Here is a 19,458-nt window from a genome sequence, read left to right as displayed (position 1 = left end):
ATAATTTGTTTAACTAACCCCCTATTAAAGAACATTAAGGTAATTATTATTGTTATTAGACGAGCAGCTGAACCTTGGAACCACACTCTTAAATGCTTTCCCTCTGAAGAAAATGAAGAAGCTGTTTCTTATCAAGCTAACCATGCCCTTGGAGATAATTACACCCCAGCCTGAGACTCCCTGGCATCCTCCTTCTGAGGCTGTTCCTGATGGGAGTGGGCCACTCAAAGGTGCTGGGGGGGGGGTGGTTGATGACCAGCACAGGCTTTGAGAATGAATTTTTAAATCAAGAAGAGTACAGGACAAATTTCTGAAACATACACTAATGAAAAAGCAACCAAAGGTCCTTGTATTTTCCTCTGATTATAATCCTCAGAACCCTTCTTTACCCAGCCGTGGAATCTGTCTTGCTGGCGATGCTTGTGGCTGATGTCGCTTCCTCTTCAAGGTTCAGGAAGGACTGCTTACTATCAAGGAGGGAAGCCGACGGACTCGGGGTCTGCACCACCACACCCCTCCTCACACGAAGGAGGCTGCTCACCATAACATCGTGTCCCCTGCTTTGGGTCTTGTGACAGTGCCTTTTAGCCACACAGCCATGTTTAGGCAGACAAGAGGGAAGCCAGAGGTCCATGAGAACTGTCCACCCAGGAGGGAAACACTGTGCTAGGCAGTGACAAAGAGACGTCCTCAGAGCCCAGGCTGGATGGAGAGGGCACAGAGAGAGGGCACGGGAGCGGGACAGCTGTCAGCAATGGCTGCTATATGCCAGATACTCTTCTGAACACTTTACATGCTCTCACTCTTTTCATCCAGTAGCAGCCCTCTGAGGCAAGTGCCAGTGTCCCCATTCCACAGATGAAGAGAAGGAAGCCCAGGAATGTGACGGGACAGCCGGAAGTAAGTAGCTGGTGGCAGTGAGGTCTGAACCCTGCAGTGTGACTCGTGCTGCCAGCTGGCCTCTGGCTGTTTTCAACATGGTAGGAGCAGAAGCAGGCCGGAGCCGAGGGCAGGCCGGAGCCGAGGGTTCTTTGACCATCAGACCCAAGCCGGAGAGCGGAGAGCAAGGCTCCTGTCTCAGGGAGCCCAAGAATGAAATCGCAGGACAAAGGAGAGCGAGTAAAGTGATAGAGTTTTATTAAAGGAGGAGACAGAAAAAGCTCGAAGAAGTGAGAGGGGTCCCTACAGGGTTGCCCCTGGGGGCTTTTAGGGTTGGTCTTTTATTGGAAGCTAACCGGGGAACTTAAATCCTTTTAACATCTCTGTAGAGATCACCACTGAGCAAGGATTAGTGGTAACACCTTTAATAGCTTACTTCCTTTCTGGGGTCCTATAATTTTATGTTGGTCACAAGTGGTTGTTATAACAAGACCCCAACCAGGACACCTAGGACAGGATGGTCTGATTTGTTTCCTTATCTCTGGCTTCCTTTCACCTCCACATTTTTTGGAATTTTGTGAGCCTGATCCCGTGGTCCCCTACCTATCTCTCCTTACCTAGGCCCGCCTGTCCCTTACTCAAGACTAGAATGGGGAACTGGAGGGGCACCCACTTGGGAGGGGAAAACAAGAAGCCCAGGTCACCAGGACAGCACTGGTCCCTGAAGGACAAGGAGCTCTTGTTCTGTGCTCCAGGGGTGGGTGGGGCATAACATTGATGGTTTTCAGAGCTCAGTCCTGCTTGCTGCCCTGGGCCTCAAGTAATAGCAGCCAGTCTTTGTTTCCCGGGGCCTGAAAGAGCCTCACTGACTTGCTTTATTATGTTAATTGTGCAGATAATCATTATGAACTAAATGGTCAGAACGCAGAAAAAAAGACTACAGTAAATAAACCTGGAGCTCCAGGGCGCAGCCGAAGAGCAGATCAAAGACAAAGGAATTGCCAGCCTTGGGACCTTTCGATCCGACAAAGCCACCTCTGTAAACACACTGCCTGGACACTACTGCCAACTGAACTCCATTGTGTTTCACAGTTTCAGTCGGTCTTCCTGTCCTCTATTTATTTGTCACACCAACCCTATGAGGTCTGCCAGATAGGTATTGCTATCTCCGTATTACAGATGATGCGGAGGCCCAGGGAAGGTAGGGCTTGCCCAGGGTCCCGCAGCTCGAGGGCAGCTGGGCCAGAACTGTTACAGGATTTCCTTCTTCCTTATGTGCTGGTGGCTCTGGGTGCTGCCGTTTCAAAGAAGAGGTAGACCAGAGGAAGAGTGGTGGGCAGCCCAGCAAAGTTCACTGAGCAACAGCACAAAACGCCAAAACAGGAGGGGACCCGAAAGGTTGCCAATTCGGCGGTTAGATCTAGGGGGTTTTTATGGACTTGCTGGAGGAAGTTTTAATCTGATTAACCCTCCCTGCACCCATCACCCGATCCGGTTTTTGTCATCTACCTATCACGTGGGAAAGGGTGGAAGGCTCCTTCCAGGGTGGTGTAAAATCCTTTTAAGGGTGGTTTTGATGAGGGATCAGAAGGCTAGCTGAAGACAAAGCATCTACTGACACCCGGCAACCTCCCCCCAGCCCCCACTCCTGGGTGGGACATGTGTGACATTCTTCCAGGAAGCTCCCAACGATCTTAATATTAATGCCTTGCTGGAGGGGAAAACAACCTTAACCTGACAATGGCAAGGCCTCGGGTATCTTGTAGGTCCTCTTTAGCCTATGAAAATTCTTTTGAAACCTCCCTTTTCCTCACCTCCCCCAACTGCATAGTATACACTCAGCCACCCCTCAACCCTGGGGCAGCAGCTCTTTCTGCCCACGGGTCCTGTCCCTGTGACCACCATTCTGCACCAAGACACCTCAAGAATTCTTTCTTGGTCGTGGGCTCCGGACTCCACCCCACTGAACCTCGCCTATATTCCAAAACCACATCAGTTTCCTCTTAGGGCAGGAGCCCCTTGTTCCTGTCTACCCTTCTTCCAACTATCCTTTGTCAGAATGAGGGAGAACCACTATCACCGCTGCTTTTCAACACAGTACTAGAAGTCCTAGCCTCAGCAATCAGACGACAAAAAGAAATAAAAAGCGTCCAAATCAGCAAAGAAGTCAAACTCTCACTCTTGGCAGATGTCATGATACTGTTGATGAGGGAACGGAAGGCAAGCTGAAGACAAAGCAGAAACTGACACCCTGCAACACTCCCCGCGGATGTATGCGACATTCCTCAGGCACTCCTGGCTGCCCTAAAGGACAAAGAAATAGTTAACCTATAGATACCACAATCCTGCAAGACTTACGTCTCCCTCAGTTTTACAAATGTCTTTAGCAGTTTACAAGAACGAAGCGTTTCTATCAATAACCTAGCTTCCCGAAGGGAATGTAGATACAATTAAATGTCCTTATAATCTGCAGCCTCCAGGAAGTTCCCAACCATCTTCATGTTAATACCTTACTAGAGGGGTAAACAACCTTAACTTGACAATGGCAAGGCCTCCGTATCTTGTGAGTCTTCTTTAACATATGAAAGTATTTCCTCAACCTCCCTTTTTCCCTACCTCCCCCAACCCCATGGTATATAACAGCCACCTCTTACAACCCCGGTGCAGCAGCTCTTTCTGCCCACGGGTCCTGTCGCCGTGTTTTAATAAACCACCAATTTTGCACCAAAGACGCCTCAAGAATTCTTTCTTGGTCGTCAGCTCCGGACTCCCCCCCCACTGAAACTCACGAGTATTCCGTGTCCTCAACGCTGGCACAAAAACAGACACATAGATCAATGGAACAGAATAGAGAACTCAGAAACGGACCTTCAACTCCATGGTCAACTAATCTTCGACAAAACAGGAAAGAATATCCAAGGAAAAAAAGACAGTCTCTCCAACCTATGGTGTTGGGAAAATTGGACAGCCACTTGCAGAAGAATGAAACTGGACCCTTTCCTTACACCATACACAAAAATAGACTCAAAATGGATGAAAGACTTAAATGTGAGATAGGAATCCATCAAAATCCCTGAGGAGAACACAGGCAGCAACCTCTTCAACCTTGGCCACAGCAACTTCTTGTTAGACACATCTCCAAAGGCAAGGGAAACAAAGGCAAAAATGAACTATTGGGACTTCATCAAAATAAAAAGCTTTTGCACAGCAAAGGAAACAATGAGTCAACAAATAAGTCAACAAAACTAAAAGACAACCCACAGAATGGGAGAAGATATTTGCAAATGACACAACAGATAAAGGACTGGTTTGAAAATCTATAGAGAACGTATCAAACTCAACACCCAAGGAACAAGTAAACCAATTAAGAAGTGGGCAGAAGACATGAACAGACATTTCTCCAAGGAAGACATCAAAATGGCCAACAGACACTTGAAAAAATGCTCAATCACTTGTCATCAGGGAAATACAAATCAAAACCACAATGTGATACCACCTCATACCAGTCAGAATGGCTAAAATTAACAAGTCAGGAAACAACAGATGTTGGCGAGGATGCAGAGAAAGGGGAACCCTCCTGCACTGTTGGTGGGAATGCAAGCTGGGAGAGCCACTCTGGAAAGCAGTACAGAGGCTCCTCAAAAAGTTGAAAATAGAACTACCCTACTACCCAGCAATTGTACTACTAGGTATTTATCCCAAAGATACAAATGTAGTGATCTGAAAGGGCACCTGTACCCCAGTGTTTATAGCAGCAATGTCCACAAGAGCCAAACTATGGAAAGGGTCTAGATGTCCATCGACAGATGAATGGATAAAGAAAATGTGGTGTATATATATACAATGGAATATTACGCAGCCATCAAAAAATGAAATCTTGCCATTTGCAACCACGTGGATGGAACTAGAGGGTATTATGCTAAGCGAAATAAGTCAATCAGAAAAAGACAATTATCACATGATCTCACTCGTATGTGGAATTTAAGAAACAAGGCAGAGAATCATAGGGGAAGAGAGGAAAAAATGAAAGAAAACAAAACCAGAGAGGGAGATAAAGCATAAGAGATTCAATCTTAGGAAACAAACTGAGGGTTGCTGGAAGGCAGAGGGGTGGCGGGATACGGTGACTGGGTGATGGACATTGGGGAGGATATGTGTTGCAATGAGCACTGGGTATTATATGAGACTGAGGAATCACAGACCTGTATTCCTGAAACAAATAATACATTATGTGTTCAAACAAACAAATAAAATTAAGAATGAAGGAGAACCCATGGTTTTCCAGTGGTGTGTGGGGGCTGTCAGCTCTCCAGAGATCAGTGTCTGCCTCTCTTCCCAACTCCAGTCACAGTGAGAGTACTTAAACCATGGAAATCAGCAAACAAATCCAGGCTCCCCAGCCCACCCTTCCACCCAGAGCTGGGTGTTAAACCTTTACCAACACACCACTGAGAATATCCCAATAATTTTTCAGGTTGGTGTTAAAGGCGATGTTATGGCCCTTGAGACAGAAGTTAAAGCATAATCACTGAGGGAGGAAAGGCTGTCTTCCCAAATCCTTCAAGTTCCCCCTTTGTGGCAGCAGAAATCCTAAGAACCAACATTTATTTCGTGCTTGCTACCTGCCAGGCTCTGTGCTTTGGGCTTTATACATTATCTAATTCATTCCTCATCACAACCCTTCCCTGACAACTAGGACATTTGAGAAGTAAATTGCTCAAGGTCACACAGCCAGAAGGTAGTGAAACTGGGATTCAGATCTAGGTCTGAGCCTCTTAATCGTGGTGTCATTATCGTAGTCACATTATTATTTCATAAGCACAGTAGACTTTTCTTCTCAGTTCTATAGCCCCCCTCCTGTTCCCATCTTGTAAACATATAACGGAATTATAACTAAAATCAATCAAGGCAACTAATTTCTAACACACGATGAATATTTTAAGGGCCATCTGAAATCTCAATAAAATTCCATAGCCTATTAAACCATTTTAGCAATTTATAATCATGGCCTATAAAGAATGTCAGAATTAATATTCTGCCCTCTTATTATTTCAGCCATCGAAGATATCTTATGTGATAATTGGCTCTTAGCAGCCACAGTCTAATTTAATTTATTTATGAATACTTTGTATTTATATTTCATGGATATTGTTTTAATTATTAAATCACTACATCTTAGAAAGAAATGTAATTTTGTTATAGGGCAAATGTTCTTCATGTCAATGTCTGTAATGCCATTTTAAAAGTGTATAAGGACAAAAAGATCGCCTCGGTTTCAAAGACAAAATGTGTTGCATTTTGCTGGAAACCATCTTGTCAGAAAATAAATACTACAAGGCAGAACTATCCAGAGATTTAAAGTAATTATCGTGAGGATAAAGGAACAAAACCCACCTGCTAATGCACTTGAACCTGCAGGGCCAGAACTAATATCCTAACTCAGAGAGGTGGACTGACTCGAAGTAGGTAGAAATAAGCCACTGCAGAGTCGACAGAGCATGGCTGTTGAGTTGGTGACAAGGCCCTGGCGTCAAATCCCAGATCTGCCATTTTCTATCTGTATGACCTGGGGTGAGTTACTGAACCCACTCTCAACATCTGTTTCCCATTTTAAAAGTGGATCAACAGTATCCACCACAGAATGGAGTTGTAGTGAGAACAGAACTGGGTATGATTTGCAGAACACAGTGCAAAATGAAAATGCAGGGTCCTTTGCTCAAGAGTTGTTAAACATTTCAAGACAACAACAACAGGGCAGTAAAGCAAGCATGGGGGCCCTTCTGAGGGTGGGGCCCTCCGAACCACCCGGGGGTCCTCTGCTCACGAAGCCAGCCACAGGTAAGGATCGCGTGAAATGCCATGTGCCAACTGTGTCCCACTTGGGAGGCATCTGAAGAATGTAGCTCTTTGGGTTTTGGCTGTTTGCCACCTGATTTTTACACAGCATGGAAAAGAAATCTAATAGTCACTTTTGTTAAAGATAGGTCCCTGCAGAGCTTCACAGAAATACATGCATAGCTATCTAGCACTGAAAGAGTTCAAAGTCACAAAGGTCCAGGCGGAGTGGGGCACAGACCCCAGGAGAGTGACACCAACCCCCAGGCCGGGTGCCTTCCCACCCCCACACTTCAGACGTCTGTCAATTGTTGGAAGAGGAATAGAGAAGGCGGGATCCTGTTTCCAAGAAGACGTCTTGCAACCATAAAGCTAATCTCATTGGGTTTTGCACTACATTGAATTAAAGTCCTAATTCTAATTTCACCAAATAGGGTTACCGGGAGAACAGGAAGTGAAGCTTCATAACTGAGTTCCGCCGTCCAGGGGGAGTCAAGAGAGAACAGAAAATCAATTTCCTGACTGTGGAGAAGCGGGTAAAGCTAGTCCAACCTGTTGGGAGTAGCTCGTATCCTTTTGAGGAAGTAAAGACATTTCTGGCAGAGACTTTTCACCGCGAGGGGGGCCATATGGTTTTCATTTGGTTTTCTACACGTTCTCCTTTGGGCATTCTCTTCATCGTGGACTGATGGAGCCTCTCGCAATTTTCTTAGTTCTGACCTCCTGCAGGTGAGAACGCCCCCACTAGGCTGCAGACCCAAAAGGTGAGTGTCCCTGAGGTAGAGATATTCTATCTCACCCAGATCTTCCAGAGAGTTCCTTTCTGGAATTTTTGTTTTGTTTTGTTTTGAAGACATTGGCACCCGGCTTTTCCTGCAGGCCCCCACTGATCCTCACAGCTCCCCACCCTCTCCCCTAGGCCACACAGGACCACCCCAACTCCTCAGTGGTTTCAGTACACTTTCATTTTATTCGCTGCTGAGCTTTTCTACCTGACTAACACCTTAGACATGTTCACAGTAGCGACACACCTTCTCCAGCTGGTAGACCCAGGTCTCCATTCCGTGTGCCATGAAGGTGGGAGACAGGAGGTGGGTTGTTTTCTCAAGTACTTGTGCTTGTGGTCACCTGGAGGAACTGTTCCCGGCTTACTTTAGGCTCCTCCACAGCGCAGTGCCCAGCGCCTTACATGTGGTAGGAGCTCAATCGTTATTTGCGAATGAATATATTCCTATGACATCATTTCTTTAATCTATTTAGTTTTATCATGCCGTTGAGACCAAAGGCCCCTTGAAGCATTCGTTTATAGAAATATTTATCGAGTACCTGCCATGTGACAGGAAAATTGCAAAAAGAAAGGGAAGGAACAAAACTGTCAGATGCTAAGATATACAATACCAACATGGCGACTCTGGAGAGGGAAAGTGACCCGCTGGGCAGACAAGAGCACGTGCCGTCACCCAATGATTGATCCTCCCAGGGACTGGAGTTTACCTCACTGCCAGGACCGGGACCTGGGAAGGGTGAGGGTCCCAGTGCAACACACAGGCGGAGAAGATCAGCCGTGGGGTATTTTATGACCGGAACTGCAGAATCAGACTATCACACTCGTCAGCTGGGGGCTTCCCCAAACAGGCTATGACCTTGCATCTGAGTCCGTCCAGGCTGCTCTCACAACATCAGACTGGGGAGGCTTGAACAGCTAACATTAACTCCTCACGGTTCTGGAGGATGGGAAGTCCAAGATCGAGGCACTGGGGGATGTGGTACTCAAGCACACTACATCAGAGAGAAAATATGCCTTCCCTCCATTTCTCCAGTCCCCCGGAGTGTGGTCCTGCCTCCTCTCCAGTTCTCCTGGCAAAGGAAGCAGGTACCAAGGATCATTCCTGGGGCCAGGGGTCCACCAACTCACACGCAGCGCACGGATCTTTATCTTCTCAACCCATTGGAGGCCTCTCCCCATCTGCCCCTACCCTGGCCTCATTCGCCAACAAGGAATGGGGCGAAGTGTCCAGGATGTGTTCTATCCCTTTCCTCCCTCCCCCACAAAGCCCTGCTTTCTGGGCCATTCTTTCTGGAGAACACAGGACAGCAGGGCCGTGTGCTCAGCCATCTTGCTCACCTCCCAGCGGGAACTGCGGCCCTGCGCTCTGCCTCCAGCTGCCTCCAGCTGCCTCCAGCTTACTGTGTGGCTGGCAATCTGGTCCTTAGGTGTGCTCCGTGGTTTCACAGCTCTCCCACAGTGGCGGCAGACCCAGTTGACAGGGCCTCACTCTTTGAGGCTGGACCTGGTGTGCACGTATGTGCTGAGGGGCCCCAAAGCCTCAGGCATGAGATGGGAAAGGTCAGTGGCCCTCCTGCAGCAAGACCCTCACCTGCCGACCATGAGGCAATCACAAGGGTGCTTAGGGGCAGGGTGGGCTGGGGCCACCAGGGCAGCAGAGGGAGCAACCTACCACTTGGGTCAGGCTCCCTTTCTTCTCAGTGGCAAACAGATTATTTGGAAGAGACACAGAAACCCTTCCCTAAACGGCTCCTCACAACCGCAGCACCCTGACCAGGGTGTCTGCTTTAAGCCCAAGAACAGAGAGCCACACCTGCCTGGGAACTTGCTCTCAAGCAGTGAAGCAGGAGTCTGAGCCACTTTCTGGGCTTCCTGGCTACAGGGCGAAGGGGCCTGCTCTGAGCGGATTCTTGAGACCGACTATTCCCCTAGGATCACCTTCAGCTCTGCCCACGAGGAGCAGGGGCCCGAGGTAGCTGGCCTGTTTCCGGGCCAGTCTGGCCTTTTCTTTGACCCAACCCGGATGTGCCCCGGGGCTTGAGGCAGAAAAAAATGCTGGCGTGGCCAGACCAGAAAATGGTCCAATGGCGCCCCCTGCTGTTCACATGCTAGACTCTATGGATTTGCAATGGAAATGCCAATCCGTTGTTTCTCACTTGGAAGAGACCCCCCCCTCCTTTTCTAAAGCACTATGTTAGTTATCTGTTGCTATGTAACAAATGTGTGGCTTAAAACAATTTATCATCTCCCCCTGTTTTTAGGGGTCAGGAATTTGGTTTGGCTGGGCCGGCTCTAGGTCCCCCACGAGGCTGCCATTAGCCACCGCCCGGTTTGACAGGCGCTGGGAGATGCACTGTCCCGGTGGTAGACGCTGGTAGGCAAGGGGGCGCTAGCTTTTGGCAGGAGACCTCAGCACCTCTCCGCAGGGGCTATTGTTGCGGACACAGCGGCTGACTTCCGCCAGAGCAAATGATTCAAGAGGCTGGAAAGGGAGCTGCAACGGTTTTTCTGACTTGGCCTTGCAAAGCACTCAGTCACTTGCACTGTATTCACGCTAATTCACACGAGCTGTGATCCGTGATTCGGTGTAGGAGGAAACCACACAAGGGCACAGATTCCAGAAGGTGAGGCTCCCTGGGGACCATCTTGGCGGCTGGCCACAGTAAGTACCTTCCACGTGCTAGGCAGTATATAAATAATATGTAACAACAGCAACCATAGCATACAGTTGGCAATTATTTCATTCTAAGTACTTTCCCTGAATTAGCTCATTTATCTTCACCACAACCTGGCAAGTCTGGTCCTTCTGTTAACCATTGGAGAGAGGAGGAAATTAGGGCTTGGGGAGGTTAGGTACTGAGGTCACACAGCCAGTAAGTGGTTGATTGAGCATCCGAGACTGTGGTCTGTGTTCAGTATGCTGGAATGCCTCCCTAGGCTTTTAGAGCCAACAACCAGGGAGGTGAGCACAGAGAGCTGAAATAACATGGTCAAGGTTATTCAATCAGCAAATGGCAGAGCCAGGGTTTGAATACAGGCCTGACTCCAGAGTCCATGCTCTGTCCAGCCCGCTGCATTGCTCTGGAATGGGGGAGAGGGACACAGAAAGGAGAGAAACATGAAGAACAGGGTGACGAGCCCATCCAGGCCTCCAGAAAGGATGCTCCCATCTGATCCACTATAGCTCTGTAGACGCTTTTGGACTTGGCAAGCTCTCCCCACTTTCTCCCTGGTCAGGGCAAAATCGGAGTGTGGCAACCCTGGGGCAGGACGGTAACAGGTAGACAAATGGGAGAGATGTGGTTATAGCGTATGAGGGTAGTTGCCGGGGCTAGAAAAAGAGGGGAGAAAAAATAGAGAAGAGGAGAACAAAACCGGGAGATGAAGAAAAAGGGGGAAAAGGCAAAGGCAAACCACGTATGCGGGGTCTGTTGAGTCCTCGTAGGCAGATGCTGGGGACCTTCTCTAGGAATGGCTGGAAGCTCCAGCATGACGAGCTGGGGAAGCAGAAGACCAAGTGCTTGGGGTCCTCGGACTCCAGTTCACCGGCTCCTCCTCATCTCCTTCCCCACCTCCGTCACTAGTTGGAGGAAGGGGGAGTAGAAAACACTCCAGCATGGAGCTGGCCTGAGGAAAATGGGGTGTCAGGTTGAGCAGCCTCGTGGGAGAGCCAGAGATGAAAATGGTTAGAGTACCAGAGAGCTGATTGACAGATCGATTACCTAGAGATAAGACTGGACCGTATCATTGGTGGCTTCACTGTTGTGCTTCCCTCTGTCGTTCCATCCCCAAAACAGATTGTTTAATTGGCAGGTTCGGCTTTGTTAGTGGCTATTGGTCAATTACTGTCCGCTTGCCTTTGTGTTTGAATTTGTCAAGGATGACTTCCACACCAGGACTTGGAGTCAGAACCCACCCGGAGTTGCTGATCATTTGAAGTTTAAAGGTTATGAGACTCGGAGGCAGAGAGTCACAGATGTGAGTCCTAGTTTTAGCAGCAGCTGCAGAGGAGGGATCCAAGCCCCCACCCCAATAGCCTCAAGTCCCCCGTCCCCAAAAGTTCCGCAGCCTCCCACCGGCCAGTCCCTGGCAGGAGGGTAAAGCAGAAAAAGCACTTTTTTCCTGCCTCCAGCCTCTCCCCACTCCAATAAGATCTCGCAGTTGCCAGTTGGTTTTCCAAAAAACAGATTTTTTGTTTTTTAAGATTTTATTTATTTGAGAGTGAGAGCACACAAGCAGGGGGAGGGGCAGAGGGAGAAGCAGACTCCCTGCTGAGCGGAGAGCCCCACTGGATCCCAGGACCCTGGGATCATGACCTGAGCCAAAGGCGGATGCTTAACTGACTGAGCCACCCAGGTTCACCCTTCTTANNNCTCTTTCAATGCTTTTCATCCAATGCTTTTCATTTAAATTCCTGAGGACGGCAAGTTGGGTCTTTTCTTAGTCTGCCTGCTCGTACATTTTTAGCTTGATCTTCCGGCAGGTCCCATGTACTCTGGGCTTTTGTTTACGCTGTTACTTTTTATTAAAAGTTCTTCCAGGGAGCCTGGGTGGCTCAGCAGTTGGACATCTGCCTTCCACTCAGGTCATGATCCCGGGATGCTGGGAGAGGCCTGTGTCAGGCTCTCTGCTCAGCCGGGAGCCTGCCTCTCTCCCTCTCCCTCTGACTGCTGCTCCCCCTGCTTGTGCACTCTGTCAAATCAATTCTGTTTTAAACTTCAACCTGATTATCCAACCATCCAACCATCCTGCACCCTAAAATTCTACTTCAGTGCTTCCCAAGCTTGTCCACACACTGGATCACCTGGGGGTGATTTGAAAAACATCCTGATGCCCCGTGTCCTATCTTCAGAGGCTGTGACTTCATTGATCCGGAGTGTGGCCTGGGCTTGAATTTTTCGAATTTCCCCAGGTGATTGTAATGTGCAGACCAGTTCCAGGACCACTGCCCCACCCTGTACCACGTACTATAATAGGCCTTGAGGACTTAGAGGTAAAAGTTGGTTTAGACTAGATTTTTAGGTAGGAGAAATACATCAATAGATACATAATGACCCAACAACATAGGCGAGTGTTAGGAACGACGTAGCCTCGGTACTCTCGGGAAGGTATGGGAAGGACATGAAACGCACGCCGGGGAGATTGAGGGATGGGTGGCCGGAGCTGCTGAGTCTTCAAGGACAAGAAGGGGAGTTCCAGCCAAAGAAAGGGGTGGGCACCCTAATCAGAGGCAGGACTGAGCACAGCACAGTGCGCTAGAGAGCGGGTCGCTTTCGGGGGTGGACAAAAACAGTGTGACTGCAGCTTTGGGGTAGTTAGGCTGCACAGGCAGACGGGGCCATGAAGGGAGCAGGGAGTGGAGTCAACAAACATGGGGTCAGGGATGTGACCTGGTCAGACTTAGTGGGCTGTGAATGCCCAGGAGGCAGGGCAGTTGGTGAACTGGGAGGGGAGATGATAGGAACCAGTAGGGAGCCCTTCCCTTCCTCAGAGATGTCTCCCTTACATCTTCTCCACCTGCACGCTGCAGCCCACATCAGACCCCCCCATCTTCGTGACTCTGGCCCACAGCGAGGTGCCTGGCGGAGAATAAACACTCGTGCCTCCCACCACATGGCATGGTAGAAAAAGCACAGACTCCAGAGTCCGACCAACTTGATTCAAGACCCCGTTCCACTCCTTACAAATGGTGGGATATGGAGTATGTCAGCCACGTTCTCCGGTCTTACTTTTCTCCACTATACAATGGAGAAAATGCCAAACTCATAAGGTTATTTTGAGAATTTAGGAAAAAAATGTATGTGGTCCTTAGAGTGTAGTTCCCAGAACAGCAGCTTCGGCATCACCTGGGAATGTTAGAAATGTGGGTTCTCGGGCCTCACACAAGACCTGCCGGCCCAGGAGCTCTGGTGCACAGAGCATCCAGTGTCGAGGCACACCCTCCAGCTGATTCCAATGCACGCTCAAGTTCGAGAAACACTAGTGTATGGAAACTGTTTCTCCCCTGGGCTTGCTTTTCTGGAAGACTACACTACGCCTGAAAAGTAGAAAAACCCACCCTGCCAACCAGCTCTGGCCTCTGTCCCAGACCCTCGTTTTGCAATTCTCCCCAAGTTGGTCATTGCAGATGTGAGGCTCCGGAGGCCAGGGCTTGAAATCAGGATGTCTGCGGGGTGGGAGTGCGGTGGGGGGCATACCAGGTGCACGTGTGCACTCGTGCATGCACAGATTTTTGACCTCTAAGTAAAACTGTGTGACCTTTGACCTCTGCGAATGCATATGTTTCCTTGTCTGTAAATGGGAGCGCTAGAACTTACAGGTTAGTGCTTTGTCTAAGCCCTTTCCACATATGAACTCATTTTATCCTCACAACAGCCCTCCGAAGCTAGGACTATTATCACCACCACTTTAGAGATGAGGGAGTCAAGGTACAGAAAGCCTAAGAAACTTGCCGAAGGGCACCCAGCTGTTAAGTGTTAGAGCCGGGCTTCAGACACAGGCCCTTTGGCTCAGAGTCCATGCTCTTAACCAGTCTCCCTCCCAAGGCTGCTTTGAAAATGTGAGTGTATCCAGCCTTTGGCCTACCCCCCGGGGCTCTCTGTTGTGTTGAAACGCCTCACCCTGAACATAGTTTCTTTGCTACTTATAATGAGAACTCGGCTTAGTCATTTCACCTCTCCCGGCCTTCGGCCTTCATTTCCAATGTTTAAAATGCGTGGTTGGGCTAGATTAGGGATGTGAGCTGGAGCCCCAAGGCCCCAGAGAATAAGCTGTGTTTGTCTCTTGATCTGACTCACGAGTGACGGTCCTGAAATGGTATGTGCCTGGCTCTCTCCGCTCTCTGCAGCCCCCCACCTTCCGTAGCCTCACACAGGCCCACATGCCTCCCCTTAATGAACCGTCCAGCATCCAAAGGCACTGATGAGATCACTCATCGGAAAATGCCTAAATCTGAGGGCCTGTGAATTTACAACCCCAGCCGCCCCCACCCTGCGTCTCTGCTCCTCCAATTTAAAGAACACTTTACCTGGGATGTTTCTTGTGTGAAGAAGGCCCTGAGCCTTGGCTTACACCTTTATGGACGTCCTCTACTTGGCATGGCTGTCTGGCGTGAGCCGTGTCCTTTCTCATTGCCACGTGCCCTGGAAATGCTGATTTATATTTGCTTCTGGACGAGAGACAGATGAAGCTTGTTTTAGAATGGAAGGTTAATCCAATTTCAGAATCCACTGCCCTTATGGAGATGATTTCTGTTATTTTCATTTAATCTGGAAGGTTCCGTCTGTTCAAACTTAGAAATGAATTGCTGGAAGAATGAACGCACTTCATGAGCTTCTGAGCCTGTGTTGGATACCTTTCATTTCCCACAGCAGGGCTACATTCAGTATTGATGAAGTAGCCTGGAGCATTTTCTCTGGGCTTGGCTTCATCTGGCTACCGGGAAGTGGGCGCCAGGTGTGGCCGACTATTAGCATATTGTCTTACAGGGAATAGGCGCTCAAACATTGCTGAACGGATACACGAACACGCAGAGCCTTTCTAGCAACTGGAGGCGATGCGAAATAACTCACTGAATCTCACTCAATTTATACGAATGTATTTTATTTTTAGAATACCGTATGGCTTATAAAGAATTTTCACACATATTCTCCATAAATTATTTTCCGTATTTTAAAGTTGAGGAAACAAGGCTTCAGGAGGTTAACTGCAAAGTCACACTGTGGCGTTCAGCTTTCTAGGACTCGGGTTACCATTTTCAAAATAAAAGGTAATATTAAAAAATCGTTGTTGAAAAACTGTTGCTTAAAGCTGGGGCAGCTAAAGCTTTAGACACTAAAACATGGCAGAAAAAAAAATCACTTCTCACAAAAACTGGAAACAATACTATCTTTATAATCTTTGTAGTTTCCAAGTATGTGCTCACATCTAATTTCCTTTGGCCCCCACAATAACTCTCCCCCGTTGGAGTAAAATCCTTTCTCATTGGGGTGAGCCGACTCTAAGAGACTGCCCCAGACGCTCTTTCCAAAACACAGGTCAGACTGACAGTTGAGAACTGAACTTGCATCCTCGTGCCGTCTACTGGTGCTTTTCTGGTAGCATGAATTCCAGCGGATGTTAGATTGAAAAAAAGCATTTTTTCTGCAGCGTAAACTGCAGCAGGGCCACTCAGATGTTTTACTCATTATTCGTCAAGTCCTTGAAAATACTGCCCCCCCTCAATCGTTGGGACTCATTTTCCAAGGAGCCTACCTTAAACCAGGACCTAGGATTTACTCAGGAAAGGGTTTGAAAAGCTTTGGATTGCTTTTGGCACTTTGGCATGTTTTAGAAATGCCTCTGAGCACCTTCCATTTGGCTGGGAATGTGGGGGAAGGGAGATGGCTTAGCTAGGGACAGAACACTCACAGAATCTTCACGTGGTCATAGTAACGCCTGCACTTTGCCCCGCTTTCTGGGAGGGCTACAGGTAGAGTCGGTTAGCTGGGAAGGTAGTGTGGCCAGGTGCTGACAGCTCACTCCATGGGACCTCAACAGTTGGTGGAAGAGAAATTCTGGGAACAGCTAAAGCCAACCCCCTGACCCAGGGGCACACCAGGTTGGGTCTTCCAACTGCACCAGTGCCAGAAAACCTCTGGCCAATCCTCAGGAACATGAATACCTCCTTTTCCAAAGCTGGGCTTTGCTCTGGGTATGTTTTTTTAAATTATTAGATGGAATTGGTTTTTGTACTTTGCTTAAATCCAGGGACAAGAGATGACTTGTTCATCGTTAGGGCAAATCCACAGAGGAGGATTAAAATGAGATGATTTGGTATATAAAAACATTTTTCTCATAACCTTAGGACTCTATAAAAATAGGACTAACCCCATTAGAGCGCTAGTGTGAAATAGGCTAAGACAAACACAGGAGAAAGAAAATTAGTTTGAAAAGGAACTAGTCAATACCTGTTAGTGAAAATTCTTACAGGATTCTACTCAAAAGTTACCTCGTCTGGCCTGGGGGGGAAAATGGAAGCTTTTTATTTTTTATTTACCTTATCACTGAGGTTGTATTCACTGAACCTTTTACCTTTGCTTCCTTTTGTTCCATGGAAGGAATAGGAGCTTTGACAATTTTTGAAAGCAAAGTAAAATGTCTATTGCAGCGGATTATGAAAGTTTCCGTATGGCAAAAGGTCAAGATGTTAACATTTGATAAACAGCAGATTTCTAGCCCTAATTTGTTATAAAGGCATATCAAGACAATAAAGATGTAAAGAACTTTGAAAGCATTCTAGCCATTCACTAGAGTAAAATTAGAGTAAATTGTGAAGGATTGTGAAGATTTACTGGAAAAAAGTGTAGATACATTTACATAATACTTAACAGGTTTTTAGACCATGTATTTCATTATGTTTTAACAAGAATCACTTAAGATAGGATTTTTTATAATTCATACTTGAGAAAACAAAGGTTAAGAGGTTAAGTCACACACTTCCCAAAGTCACATTGTTAGTAAATCACACTCGATATTGAAGACAGGACTTAAGTAATCTTTCTAGAAACTTTTTCCCAGAGACTTTTCCCTCATTTTAAAAAGTACATCTTAGAAAAAAAGTTTATCTGTTGTACTTATTCAGTTTTAAGGATCATTGTTTTTAAGCAGGTGGAAATCATATTAATCTTTTTTTTTCTTGTTCATGCTTCTAAGTCTTTTGGCCTCTTTTTGAGAAATACTGTTTGTACCAGGTGGTAATACACCATAAACCATACATTGCAGTAGCACCCCCCATCCCTTACCCGCAGGGAATACATTCAAGGCCCCAGCTGATGCCTGAAACTGCAGATAGTACTGAGCCCTATGTATACTTTTTCCTATATAAAGTTTAATTTATAAATTAGGCACAGTAAGACATTAAAAATAAAATAGAACAACTGTCAGATACTGTGATGTAAGTTAGGTGAATATGGTTTCTCTCAAAATGTATTATACCGTTCTCACCCTTCCTTCTTGTAATGATGGGAGATGACAGAACGCCAACATGACAGAGGAAGTGAGGCGGATGACACAGGCATTGCGATGCAGGTCAGGCTACTACTGACCTCTGATAGTGTCAGGAGGATCATCTGCTTCCTGACCATGGTTGACCGCAGGTAACTGAGCCCTCAGAAAGGGAGACCATGGATAAGGGGAGACTACTGCGTTATGAGTTTGAATGACCCTTTGAATGGTGATGGTCGTGTATTTGCAGATAAAAAGTTATGTTTGCAGTTGGGTAAAAAAATCTGGATTTCTTGGCTCCAGGTCAGAGACCAATCCAGTATTGGGAGAATTCATTGTTTAACAAGCCTCCCAGGTGGTCAGATTACAGATGTTAAAAGCCTAAATACGGAGAGTGTTGGTCCAGGATCACAAAACCCTTAATGGTGCTTTGGAATGTGTATTTTACACCATAATATGTACGTTTCAATGTGATAAGTCCCACTATTCTAAAATAAAGAAGCCATACAATTCATCCTCAATTTTAGATGGGTATGCATCTTAATTTTTCCTTAGTTCTGCTTTATTTCGAGAATAATTTTCATATCCACGCAAAGTGCTAGCCTAACAGGAGCTTTTCAGTTTAATCTTGCTCTACTCCCAATTCACACCTTCCTTCCCTAGAAGGTTTTATATGGCTCCTGGTGGGAAGCTGGTGTTAAAAACAGGCATGCAATAGTGGATGTCTATTTAAACTGAGATATTTTTATAACTGGTGTGGAAATGAACCATCATAAACATGTCTCTGAATCTTTTACAATGGGTGGTTTCCAACTGTGGGAAAGCTACCTGTGGACTGATTTCTGCCCGGGGTTGGGGCCACCTCTGTATTGAAGCATCCCATAAGACTTCTATGAATAGATAAATTTAAAAAATAGACATGCTATTTTCTCCTCCAATCCAAAAGTAGCCACTTACGATGGTAACTTAAATCTTTACAGTAATTACTAACAAACACTTAAGCCCCAAAATATTCACTTTAGGTTCTCCTTAAATAAAAGCACTCATGTTGTTTAAAATCAAAACAATTTATGGCCACTGTCACCTAAAATGAAGAGGAAGGGTTCTGAAGTCTTCAAAGATTAAAGCTTAACCAGTACACCCCCCAGTAATCCACTTATCATGTGGTATACTCTCCCCTGTATTTGGTCAACCTCTTCATTCCAATGCAAAATCATTCCCATTAGCACTTTCCCATTTCCAGTGAACAGTGTGTTCACTTTTCTATAAACAATCCAATCTGACTGCATCATCCATGTTGCTTTCAGTTTTGCAAACATTAAGTTTTTAAAAGGGAAGCACAGAGGACCTCGTTGTTCATTGTGGTACCTTCCAGTCACCTAAGTTAACCTAGTGATAGGACATTTTTTTGTTCATATATAGTAAACTATAGTTTGTCAGTGTCTGAGGCAAAATCATCACATAGAGGGGCGCCTGGGTGGCACAGCGGTTAAGCGTCTGCCTTCGGCTCAGGGCGTGATCCCGGCGTTATGGGATCGGGCCCCACATCGGGCTCCTCCGCTGTGAGTCTGCTTCTTCCTCTCCCACTCCCCCTGCTTGTGTTCCCTCTCTCGCTGGCTGTCTCTATCTCTGTCGAATAAATAAATAAAAAATCTTAAAAAAAAAAAAATCATCACATAGAAGTCACTACTGGTAAATTCAGTATCTCCTGGTGTAGATCAGGTTAAGTTAACTAAGCCAGAATGTCACCTTATCACTAACTGAAGAAAGCCATAGCTACTTAAAGGTATGACATATGTATTCATGTTAAAACTAAGACAAGATGATTAAAACTAAGTTAAAACTGAGACAAGGATCAGTGGGAAATAAGTAGCATTGCACCAATGCAAGACAAAATATACTTTATTGTGACAGCAAATGCACATAGTGCTGCAGGTACGGCATGCTACCAGGGATCTGTGCGTACTCAAAGG

General features: G+C 46.7%; 1 long non-coding RNA gene across 1 annotated transcript in view; it reads right to left on the bottom strand.

Moving 5' to 3' along the window:
- The window catches only part of LOC121100981, a 50,848-nt gene extending 36,100 nt beyond the window's left edge, over positions 1-14,748 (bottom strand). Inside the window, exon 1 of the long non-coding RNA XR_005832788.1 lies at positions 14,529-14,748. This is a non-coding gene — a long non-coding RNA (uncharacterized LOC121100981). The remainder of the gene's footprint in view (positions 1-14,528) is intronic.
- Between the last annotated feature and the right edge of the window lie 4,710 nt (positions 14,749-19,458).

This window comes from Ursus maritimus, unplaced genomic scaffold (genome assembly GCF_017311325.1).
Source record: "Ursus maritimus isolate PB19 unplaced genomic scaffold, ASM1731132v1 scaffold_6, whole genome shotgun sequence".
Lineage (NCBI taxonomy): Eukaryota > Metazoa > Chordata > Mammalia > Carnivora > Ursidae > Ursus > Ursus maritimus.
Note: the sequence above shows the minus strand (reverse complement) of the source record. Positions and strands in the feature narration are given on the sequence as shown.